General features: G+C 37.3%; 1 protein-coding gene across 2 annotated transcripts in view; it reads left to right on the top strand.

Moving 5' to 3' along the window:
- The window catches only part of tmem8b (transmembrane protein 8B), a 667786-nt gene that overhangs the window by 406232 nt on the left and 248868 nt on the right, over positions 1–12686 (top strand). The gene's annotated exons all lie outside the window — the stretch shown is intronic.

The raw sequence follows: 12686 nt of genomic DNA, 5'->3' as shown, positions 1-12686 counted from the left end.
CGTTCATGTGGTACAACAAACTTGCCTCTCCCTTTCTGAGTTGATGGCATTTATCTCCATTCCTTTCACAAGAGCATCACTGTGGCTGATGCCTGCTCAGAACTATTTGTTGTACTGGCAATCAAAAATACAATGTCCCGTGACCGCTATCAGACTGGACAAAGGCAGGACCATAACAACAGACTATAGTGCCAAATGGAGTTGTGTTGTTGTGCAGCTGTCTATTAGCCAGCAAAAGCGCTGTGAAGAAGCTGTCTGTTGTTACAGTCCTGACTTTGTCCAGTCTGATAGCGTTCATGGGACATTGTATCTTTGATGCATTTATAGCACAAAAGATGCTGATGGAGAGGTGCGAAGGGATTTAAGGTAGGCCAGGATTACAAGGTTTTTTTGTAGGCTTCAGGGATTCTAGTGTTAAAAAACAAAAGTTTCAGTGTTAGCTTCAGGCTCAGGGTATTTTTGCTCAGGAACTACATCCAGCAGATCACTCTAGCCACAAAAGATGCTTTATTCAGGTTTTTACAGCTGGGGAACCAGAAGGGGTGGTGCTGTGTCCTCACTGGGCGGTTTCTGGGTGCTGCGGAGAGAGAAGGAGAAGAGATATTAGGGACAGTGCCCCATCTCATCCCGGTGGGTTATTACATACTTTGATCAAACCTGTGAGGAGATCTATCTATACCACTGACATATTGCATGCAGCCTTTTTGTTTCTCCTTTCATGGTAATATAAACCCAGATTTGGGACAAATACTGTATACTGTATATTTTATTAGAAGCTGTATATACTGTATTTTGTACATATGTGTAAAACATACAGTATGTATGTTTTCTTGATACTGTTTCAAAACCAGTTAATAACACTACCATCTTCATTACCTAGCAAACCCCCAATGTCATGTTTTTATGTTTGCTTATTCCTACCATAATGCCAAAATCCTCATTAAAATGTAGCACAATCTACTATTTTAAGAACACTTATACACAAATACAAATGGCATTTTACTTTTGCCCTTGTAGTGTTCTTTAGGAATTATTGAATGGAGAATTTTCTCCTTAACATTTGTACCTCATCGGGGTCTACCTATTTCTCTCCAGATGATGTTCTCTAGTTAGTTATGCTATGGATTTGACTTACACCATATCTTCAAGAAGCTCATGTTCACATGTTAGGGTAATCTTCACATGATCATTTCAAGCCATACAGATTCAGGTCTTGGAACATGTTCTCCTTCTTTATTCTCCCTGACGGACAATTCGCCTTTAAATTGAGCTGTGAAGTCACTTTTTCAAAGTGACAGTTTTGATTACAATGAATAAAATCAATATATGGAATGATTTAGGTTGTAATGCATTTAAATTGGAGTTTGACACATTTACCCAGTTAGATATTTTGCCAAATAGCTTTTTTTAACTGAATTGTACAAATCATTCATTCATTCATTTTCTGAACCAGCATAGTCCACTACAGGATCACAGCAAATCTGCCTATTCTGTCAACCTCAGTCTGTCTTATGTTTCATTCACTCAGACATCAACACTCACATACACCAGGCCAGTTTAGAAATACCTGTTAACAACTTAATCTTTAGGACAGGGGTACACAAGGAAAATTTTCACAAACATAGAGACAATATTCAACTCCCATGGGCAGTAAGCAGTCTAGGAATTGGATCTAGGGGCCGCATATATAAATGGTGCATACGCACAAAAATACTATATTATCCTGTACTTGCATACTCCCATTTCCACACTTATTTCAAGATGCATAAAAACTAAACTTGGCATAAAGTCATGCACATTTTCACAGCAGCCTCACACCATGTGAAAACACTTTTCTGCTCTATTTTGCAAACGAGTGGCACCTAGCATCAAAGTAGCTCTTCTGTTTCTGTGCATTTTCTCATTTGTTTTTTAGATTACCATCCATAATGTGGGCTTTATCAAATACACCGAAATTAATTGCATATCATTCACAGATTTAAGGGAATTGATGGTAATCATTCTGTAACATGCATGGAATGGCCAAACTATTCCAAATACCATAGCTGCTTTAGCATTGTTACTCTCAGTGCACCACTGAGAGTATTTTATGCCATTCTATCTGTAGTATCACAGCTGCAGAGCACCTGTTCGGAAAGCTCTACAACAGTCTGTGACGACAACACAGAGTATTAGCGGGATACAGCTTCCAGCCCTGGAGGACGTTTATAATAAATACTGCCTCAGGAAAGCCACCAGCATCTGTATGGATTCCACTCACTCATACCACAGTCTGTTTGAACTTCCCTCAAAGGCCTCATGGCAGAGAAACAGTTTCATCCCAAAAGTATTAAACACAGTCAATCACTCTATCAAGTGCTCCCGGTAGATCTGTTCGTACTTATGGTTACAGTTACCTTGCTGAAAACTTGCACCACAACTGTAATATTGCACAACCTGAGCCACTTTATGAACCATTTGCACTATATGTACATGTATATTGTACTTATGCTTTCATATTATATATTTTTCATTGTCTTTTTATAATAGTATTTTATTTTTTATCATTTTATGGAGGAGGTGCATATTGAATCTCATTGTAGCATACAATGACAATAAAGGAATTCAATTCAATAGAAGAGAATGCGTTTTTACACATGATGACCTGTGGCTTCTAAGTTGATTTTGATTTACAAGAGATATCCTCTTGGAGCTGTGTGCTGTTACAATACTAGGATTTATAGTTGATATTTTTGTAATGAAATGCAATAAAGTATGTATATTACATTTTAGAGATAAATTGTTAAATAATGTACACTGTTGTTAATTAAACATTCATGTTGTCTGGGATTTATAAAGAGAAAGTGCGTGGAACTTTGCTTATGCAGAGTTTTATGCATTAGATTTTTTTGAGTGTACTCACATTTCTGCTTTTGTCTGTACGCCATGTTTTAGTGTGAATAATATGCACATCGTTATATATGAGGCCCTAGGTCCCTAGAGCTGTGCATTATTGACACTATTACACAATCCTGGACAAATTACAAGGGTAAATCAAAAAGTAAAGGCAATTTGAAAATGATGTAATTACTGCAACGCAAAGAAGTTGACTCAATACAACACATTTACGATGGCAAATGCATATTTTGAACATACACAACGCAGCTCTCTGCTGCTAGTCTAGTTGAAGCCAAGGTCAAATGAACATGGATACCCTATTGTGAGATGGCACTATTGTTGAAAAACACAAGAGTAATAAAAATGCATGTAAAAGCAGACAACAACTTTGAGTAATGTTAGCATGTACTCCCCCAGGTGGAACTGAAGAGTCGCATAGTGTGGGGGAGCAACGATCTCCTCAGTCTGTCAGTGGAGCAGGACAGTGACAGCAGTCTGTCGCTGAAGCTACTCATCTGCCTGGAGATGACACTGTTCAGTGGATGCAGTGGAATCTCCATGATTGACAGGAGCCTGCTCAGTGCCTGTCGCTCTGCTACAGATGTTAAACTGTCCAACTTTATTCCTACAATAGAGCCTGCCTTCTTAACAAGTGTGTCCAGGCGTGAGGCGTCCTTCATCTTTATGCTGCCTCCCCAGCACACCACCACGTAGAAGAGGGCACTCGCCACAACCGTCTGGTAGAAGATCTGCAGCATCTTATTGCAGATGTTGAAGGACGCCAACCTTCTAAGAAAGTATAGTCGGCTCTGACCTTTCTTACAAAGAGCATCAGTATTGGCAGTCCAGTCCAATTTGTCATCCAGCTGCACTCCCAGGTATTTATAGGTCTGTACCCTCTGCACACAGTCTCCTCTGATGATCACGGGGTCCATGAGGGGCCTGGGCCTCCTAAAATCCACCACCAGTTTCTTGGTCTTGCTGGTGTTCAGGTGTAAGTGGTTTGAGCCGCACCATTTAACAAAGTCTTTGATTAGCTTCCTGTACTCCTCCTCCTGCCCACTCCTGATGCAGCCCTCGATAGCAGTGTCATCAGTGAACCTTTGCACATGGTAAGACTCCGAGTTGTATTGGAAGTCTGATGTATATAGGCTGAACAGGACCGGAGAAAGCACAGTCCCCTGCGGCACTCCTGTGTTACTGACCACAATGTCAGACCTGCAGTTCCCAAGACGCACATACTGAAGTCTGTCTTTAAGATAGTCCATGATCCATGCCACCAGGTGCGAGTCTACTCCCATCTCAGTCAGCTTGTCCCTAAGGAGCAGAGGTTGAATGGTGTTGAAGGCGCTAGAGAAGTCCAAAAACATAATTCTTACAGCACCACTTCCTCTGCCCAAGTGGGAGAGGGATCGGTGTAGCATATAGATGATGGCATCCTCTGCTCCCACCTTCTCCTGGTATGCGAACGGCAGACCTGTGGCCTCAGGTGGTGAAGCAGCAGCCACTCCATGGTCTTCATCACATGTGACGTCAGAGCAACAGGCCGGAAGTCATTCAGCTCACTAGGACGTGATACCTTTGGGACTGAGGTGATACAAGATGTTTTCCAAAGCCTCGGGATGTATACCTATATACATATAATATACACATATAATATCCAAATGTGTAGCAACAGAGGACAATGTAATCTGTAGGTCCTCCCTGATAAAGGCATTTGCTGTGTTGATTGGGTTTATGCAATGTAGATGGTCAACTAGATCAAGCTTTGTGTTTACAGTTGTTCTTCCTGCCTTAAACATTTCTACCCATTCATAAAGTTTTTGTTGAGTCATGCTGTTTGCACTTCTATACTGAGCTAACATCCTTTTGTGAATTTCAGCAGGCTTTACTCCCTCTGCCCAAAGAAATTTCAATATGGCACATTTTTTAATAATGGTGCAATCCCTCAGTGGCATGCCCATGTTCATTTGACCTTGGCTACAACTAGACTAACGGCAGAGTGCTGCACTGTGCATGATCAAACTACACATAACCAATCATAAACATATTGCATCAGCTTCTATCCATTGCGGTTACCACATCATTTTCAAACTGGCTTCATTTTTTAATTTATCTTTGCATTAAAAACCATTGGAACAGAAAACAAAACAAAGAACCCAGCTGAGTTAAAACTATAGCAAAAATATGGCCAGTTGCAAAAATGAATCTGATATTTTTATTACTATAGGAAGTAGTGAATGTAATGAATTAATAATTAGTTGCTATGGTTGTGCTTTAGATTTTCTTACAAGTTTTATCTTAATTTTCTTTTTCTACTATATTTACACACATATATTTAGCATAAATTTTCACACTTACTGTAAAAGTACTTTATTAAAAAATAAGCAATTACTTGAAATTGGTTGCTATATAGAACAAAGCTCTGATAAAGTGTTTACATCAAGATATAATAAAGAAACTAGCCTAGAATCACTTTGATGAAAGAGTGATTGCTAGAACCTTCTAGCAATAAATTATAAAGAAGAGGGAGAAAAATGCAAATTGGGGAAGATCACTTTATGTGTAATGAATGGAAAGGGTAAAAAAAGAAAAAATATCTTTTGGATATTTGTGATTGAATTAACTTAATGCTAATTACCACCCATCTGCTCTTAAAAATAATGGTTCTTTAATGGCACTTTATGGTTCTTTACTGGGTTGTGTCCTTCTTCACAGTACCATTGCTTGACAAAGCATCATTTCATTCTGGTAAGAGCTATTTGTATATTAAGTTGTTTTTTTCTGCTTTGAAAGCTTTCTAATATATAGAACATTTTTAGTTTATTGTAGGTTGTGTAGCAGGATACTAACATATTAAGAAAACCTGGACATAGCCTGTGTAATTGTTTGCAGCAAAAACTCAATCAAGACTCATTGGTATTTCACAAATTTGTTAAAATCTATTCATGGTTATTTATGAAGACTGTTAAGGATCTAAATTAGTCAATTCTTCCTGCAATCTGCATGTGGATGGGTCTTTTGGGAACAAAAAATGGTTCCCCTATGGCATTGCTCTGCAGGACTACTCTAGCACCTTTACTTTTAACACTGTGTGCTACTGTACTGAATGTCCATAGCAGCAGTTGTTTTTAATAATGGAATCAGGAGATAGAGAGTAATTGGGGAAAGCAAGCTAAAGTTGTACCCATGTGATTAAGACTCTAATAAACTAAAGCTAGAGTGAAAGACAGGAAAATGATAAGCAACTTGGAAGCAAAAACATTGAAAGCCAGAATAATGTGCATAACCAGATCAGAACAAGAGACATATATTGTAGTCAGAGACAGAAAATATTTTGAAATGAAAGAACCTTTCAATGATCAAACAGAATGCTGAGTCTCTTTAGTGAATCCAAAAGTCCAAAGTGCTGACCTTTATTCCTCTTGACCTATACAGATTATCAACTCATTAGCATTAACTGGACTCATTAACTGAGTCCACTTTACAAAGCTGTCACAAAATGTAATGTTATGCCACCTCTAACAACGACATAGAAATCATTGACACTAAGATCCCAAATGGTGATGCCCATGGAGAAGACATACTGCAAGACAAAACTTAAAGTAAACAAAAAATAAATGTGACCATTGGGTTTGTGTGTCCCAAAACCCAGTGTTGTGTTTTACCTATGGTTCCTCTACTGGTCAGGGTTCAATTTCCTGTTGAATGTCTCTTTTGTTAATTTCAGAGGCTGTTGTTTGTGTTATATTGTTGACCATTTCCTTTATATTTGTTTATGTATCTTGTGTTATGTACCATGTGTTTTGTGAGTGGTTCCCCATGAGGCGGGGACACCTGCCCATCACCACAAGGGACTGACTACAGCCCTGTAAAGACAGTGGCAACCCACACTCCCTTGCGGTTCATTTGAATGTGCTTAGATGTGGGGGGGTGTTGTAATTATTTTTGTTTTTGTGCTTTGTTGTTTACTTGATTTTTGACCTTTTTGCCCTGTTTTCTGTTTTTGACTTCCTGGATTCTGTATTGGGACTTTGTTCGCTACTGGATTTCCTTAATGTTTGGGCAGCTCCTTTGCCTTTTCTGCTCCATGCAGATTCCTTGGGCCCCAAGACATTTTTAGAAAATAAATATATTAGTTTATATAGATCCAAAGTTTTCCCTTTTTTAATTAGTTTTGACAGCTTTCCCCTCAAATAGCCATTTTTGGAATTGTTCTGGACTTACGTGCTTTAGATCTCTTGAGCTCATAACATTCCAAAAACAATATCTTAATTTAAATTCGTATATTCAAATACCAGAAACTGTGTAAAACAATTAACATTGACTGTCAAATCATGACATTTTTGAAAGCAAGCTTCCTAGAGACAGTCAGGACAGACTGAGGACTTCAGTATCAAGAGGAGTGCCCCATTCATCTCTTCACTAATGGATACCAGAGAGGTCATATTAAGTACAATTCCTTTCTGTACTGCTCAAGTATTTTTGACTAAATGTCTTTTTAATTGTAAAATACAGTATTTAACCATCTGAAAATTTCTTCTGAATGATGTTAAACTATCTGTAAAAACATAGAGGCTTAAATGCTTATCCACTTAACTATTGCTAAATACATTAAAAGCTTACCTGTTGACTCTTACTAAATCTATGAACATAAGAACAGAAGAAGTTTAACTAATGAGAAGAAACTATAAATTTCATCAAACTTGTTTGGTTAGCTACCAGTTAAATTATCTTAAAATTTAATCACGATGCATCCTACAAGTTGTCAAGGTTTCTGCTTGAACTACTGTACATGTCATGGTAATGTATTCCAGATTCCCACAGCCCTTGTGCAACTTTTGTCTTCGACCACTTCTCTTTCGTTTCCGTTGGTATCATCGAATATTAGAATCACTGTTTAAATTAAAAAGTATTTAATCAACTCTAAAGATGAATTTGAGAATTATGAAGTCATGAATTTGGTATATGTGGATCCTGTTCTACTCAAGACTAAAGGGGTTTCATTTTTTTAGCCTGTCAGAGAAGGTCAAGCCCAATAACGCTAAATCCTTTTCAGTTGTCACTCCCTGAGGCTCCGCATCACCCAGGCTGTATTTATAATGAATATTTGCTTTTCCTTTATATACATTACTTGTAGCACTTGGCACTTCTTTGTTTTAAACTGTATTTTCTAACTATTTGCCCAAATGTGAAGATTGCCTTGGTCATTTTGAATTGTTATTTTGCCACTTTGGTGTTTGGTAGCCTTCCAAGTCTGGTAATACCTGTTCATTTCACAAGTTTACCAACTCAAAGTTTACATTACTAACATAATTATATGTTATTTTTGATCTATCAATAGATTGCTCATACAAATAACTTATTTGTTCTGCTCCTTACACTTGATCCTGAATTGGACAACATGATTCAAAGAATGCATAGATGGATGGATGAACAGATGTGTAACAGATCATCTTGGATCAACTTGAATTGGCATTTGTGGGTGGGGGGGGGCTGTGTTTTTTTTCTAAAAACCTGATCAATTGCTATCAATAAGTAATTGATCACAAAAAGAAACATAGAAAAAATAAAAAACATGCAGAAATTGTCTGAAGAAATGTAAAACAAACATAAACTTCTTGACAGTCCTAGTTCTGGAGTGCCTTCTTGGTAGACTGTTTTCATTCCAAGCCATTTCTTAATTAAAAACTAATTCTTGCTGTTGATGCAGCATGCCACTGAATGCTGCTTTTGTTCTGCTAAGTCAGACATTCCTGTCAGAGTGCACTGTATCTCACATTTATGAGGGGAAAAAATCAATAAAATGTCCTTTGGGCCAGAGTGCATTACATCTCCTAAATCCTCTTTTGTTTTTCTCTGATTTCTTTCTAAATACATTGTTCCAGCTGATTCTTAGTAACAAAAAGTATGCAAATTGCATCACTGTAGCTAGTAAGCTGTTGGCTTCTTTCTCATTTACAGCTTTATTATTCAATGACTTCTGCTAATTAAGGCATTAGCAATTATTAGACACTAGCTGAAGTACCTGGCGTTGCCCAGGAGGAAAATAATTTTTTTTTTTTTTTTGTAATTGTGTCAGAAAAATATAATTAAAGAAAAACACAACTTTAAAAATAAAAATAAATATGAGGCGGTTCTTGAAACCCAAAAAATCGATCATAAAATCAGAGCCCAACTTATACGGCCGTTTAAAAATGCAACACTTATTTCTTCTTTATCTTCTTGCCTCCTCCAATGTCGCACTAGTTTCTCAGCCGCATTGAATTGTATGGCAGCAGCGCAGTAACCAATTTCTTTCGCCACTTCTAAGACGTTTAATTTAAAACCAGCTTCATATTTTCTTCTGATCGAAGGCTCCATCGTAGATAAGGGATATCCTTACGATAAAGTGGGTGTAAGATACAAATAACACAAAACAGTACAAACGTTGCTTCGGAATAGTTCAGGTAATACCGTGTGGTCACATAGGCACAATAGAGAGAGAGAGACAGATTAGGAGCACACGCTGATACCACACATTGCTACACCCACATAGAAAAAAAGGTCATGTGCTCCGTGGTTACTCTCTCAGGTGGGCGTTAGCATATCATAATCTCTTGGACCAATAGCGTGAGTATTCCGCATTTGACTTGTACGACCAACATTATAAAATACCAGAAATTATACCGTAAAATCCAGTCCCAACTTCTCCAAGGGTATATATGGTAATAAAAACAAATACACAACTTTAAAAATAAATTAACAAACAATGACGACACACTAATGTGTTTGTCTTGTAGTATTGTATGTATGTTATCATCCAGTTGATGGTCAGAACCAGCCAACTCTATTAAATTTCAAAAGAAACGGGGCGAAGTGGTGCTCAACATAAAGAATGCTGGCAATCACCTCCAGTTCACCTTCTGGTTGTCATTCCGAGTGTCAACTGGATGATAACATGCATGCAAGGCCAAAAGATCAACCCCCCACCCTACCCAGAAGGGGGTGGGTTAGGGTTGATTTCACCCTACAGCATTTTAAGTCGACCAATGAAAAACATGTGTACCAAGAGTCATGAAAATCGCTCCAGCCATTCAGAATTGATGCTGGAACATACATACATATACACACGCACATACATTGGTGAGACGTAAAGTAACTCGAACAGAGGCTGGCGAAGGAATGAGGAAGGCCCCACCCCCCTGCTCTCAGCCCACAGCCACTCTGTTGGACTAGCATAAATACATCGGTACCGCAAGCAAATTATGGTACTTAGCGTGATCAGAGAAGTCACAAAATCAACCGGAAAGTTAAAGCAAATTATAGAAAACAGCCAGATCTAAATTTATTATGTAATTCTCTCGTGAAAAGCGGACAGACGTACAGACAGAATGCGGTTAGAGCACGAAATTTTTAAAACCGTTTCATAGCGAGCACCTATGGGCCAAGGGTAACCTATATTCCAAATTTCAACTCCCAAGTCTTCATGGTTTGGCAGATAATTCGTGATGAGTGACTCAGTGGTATTTGGCTTTTATGTATATGGATCTATATATATATATACTAGCAAAATACCTGCGCTTCGCAGCGGAGAAGTAGTGTGTTAAAGAAGTTATGAAAAAGAAAAGCAAACATTTTAAAAATAACGTAAGATGATTGTTAATGTAATTGTTTTGTCATTGATATTGAGTGTTGTTGTCATATCTATCTATTTATATATATATATATATCTGTATATATTTATATATATCTATATATATATATACATATATATATATATAGCAAAATACCTGTGATTGGCAGCGGAGAAGTAAAAAGAAAAGGAAACATTTTAATAATAACGTAACATGATTGACAATGTAATTGTTTTGTCATTGTCATGAGTGTTGCTGGCATATATATATATATATATATATATATATATATATATATATACACACACACACAGACACATATACAAACATATATATATATATAAACTGTATATATACACACACAGATATATATACATACTGTATATACACATTTATATATACAAATCTACATATATATATCCACATATATATATATTAGGGGTGGGACTCGATTAAAAAAATTAATCCAATTAATTAGAGGCTGTGTAAGAATTAATCTTGATTAATTGTATGTAATTGCACACGTAAATTTGCCCCAAATCGCAAATGGTTTTTTTTTTTAATTTAAAACGGTTTTAGTGGGCGACAGAATCAAATAATAGACATGGACATGAATATTGTAAACTGAAGCTGTTTTAATTTCTGAAAAAAAGCCTTTAAACTGCATTTGAATTCAAAACAGAAACAAAAATATCATCCCTGGTTAAAATTGGGCAGACTTAAAAATAAAGTGGTAGTTTAAGTACTTTAAGTAGATTTTCAGAATAGTATTGTCTTTAAATAATAATAACCAAAATTTCAACATAAAGTACAGTTTTTCTTCTTAAAAATAAGTCAGAAACATAAAAGGTAATTTGACCAACTTAATCTTTAAACTCTGAGTAACCTTAGCCAAAATTATTTTGTACATTAGGCTAAAACAGTGTGATCATTGAACATTTTGTAATTAGATGTAATTAGAATTACTAACGGTCACGGAAGTCCAATGATCCCCAGTAAGAGCCACAAAGTCTGCTTTCTGTAATGCATCTAATTTTGCTTGCTTTTCAGTGTGCACAAAACCATGCTTTTATCAAGGCTCGCTCGGGAAGTCGAAATGATCAGTCGTAGAACGCGCTTTATTCCGACTCTAACATTTTTGTAGCTGTGATGTGTGCATCAGTGTAATGGATGTACCAGGAAATCATGCATTGACAAAAGTTCCCGTTTGCTTGGAATTGAAAGTGTGATTAAATGCGTTATTTTTTTAACGCGTTATGGAGGACATGCATCGAAGCTTCTCAGCTGTGCTTGTGCTAGTAAAGGGAAACATTTTAAAAATAACGTAACATGATTCTGCGTTAACCGAATATTTTTTCATACGTCCCAAACCAAGGAGATGCGAAGGTAAAATGAATCGGTAGCGCGTACATACTCAGTGCATCCCCTCTCGGGAATCGAACCTCGAATGTCGGCATTAGAGGCGAAGATTCTACAATTGCGCCACAGCGTGTGGCTTGTCCATGCGAGAGTATGTACTGTAGATCGGGGTATATATATACATTTAAATATATACCCGCGTATCGCAGTGGAGAAGTAGAAGTTATGAAAAAGAAAAGGGAACATTTTAAAAATAACATAACATGACTGTCAATATACAGTATTTGTTTTGTGAGTGTTACTGAGTGTTGCTGTCATCAAGGATTTGATTATCATTATTTCTTTCAATCAGGTTTGTATTTGTAGGATGTGTTGTGTTCAAGTTACATTCCGTGTTTGTCAATCGTTGTAAAGATGACAGGTTTCATTCATCGATTCGTTTCTTACTGCATCAATAAACAGCTCGTCTTCTTCTTTATCTGAGACCTGACACACTGCATGCACGGGTTTTTTTTACACTGTCTTCCTTTAGCGGGACATTGACTTTTTCCACCGTGTGCTTTGTTTCCACAGTAGCGCACTTATGAATATGATTGTATGTATCAGACGCTTCATATTTTTTGCTGCCTTTTCAATTGTGTAATTCGGTTTTTGTTCAGCGCTCTTTGGAACTGTTGCCTTTTATCTGTACACTGCGTCAGTTCACGTGAGCCGCTCGGTGTACATGCATCGAAGTTCCCCAGCTGTGCTGGTGCCATCTCGTGCTATGTCCATGGCTGTATTTAATGTTACCTTAGTCCTGGCACTTAAAACTTTCTCTCGCAGTTTCGCTGA

This window comes from Polypterus senegalus, chromosome 7, assembly GCF_016835505.1.
Source record: "Polypterus senegalus isolate Bchr_013 chromosome 7, ASM1683550v1, whole genome shotgun sequence".
NCBI lineage: Eukaryota > Metazoa > Chordata > Cladistia > Polypteriformes > Polypteridae > Polypterus > Polypterus senegalus.
The sequence above is the reverse complement of the archived record's forward strand: the minus strand, read 5'-3'. Positions and strand labels throughout refer to the sequence as shown.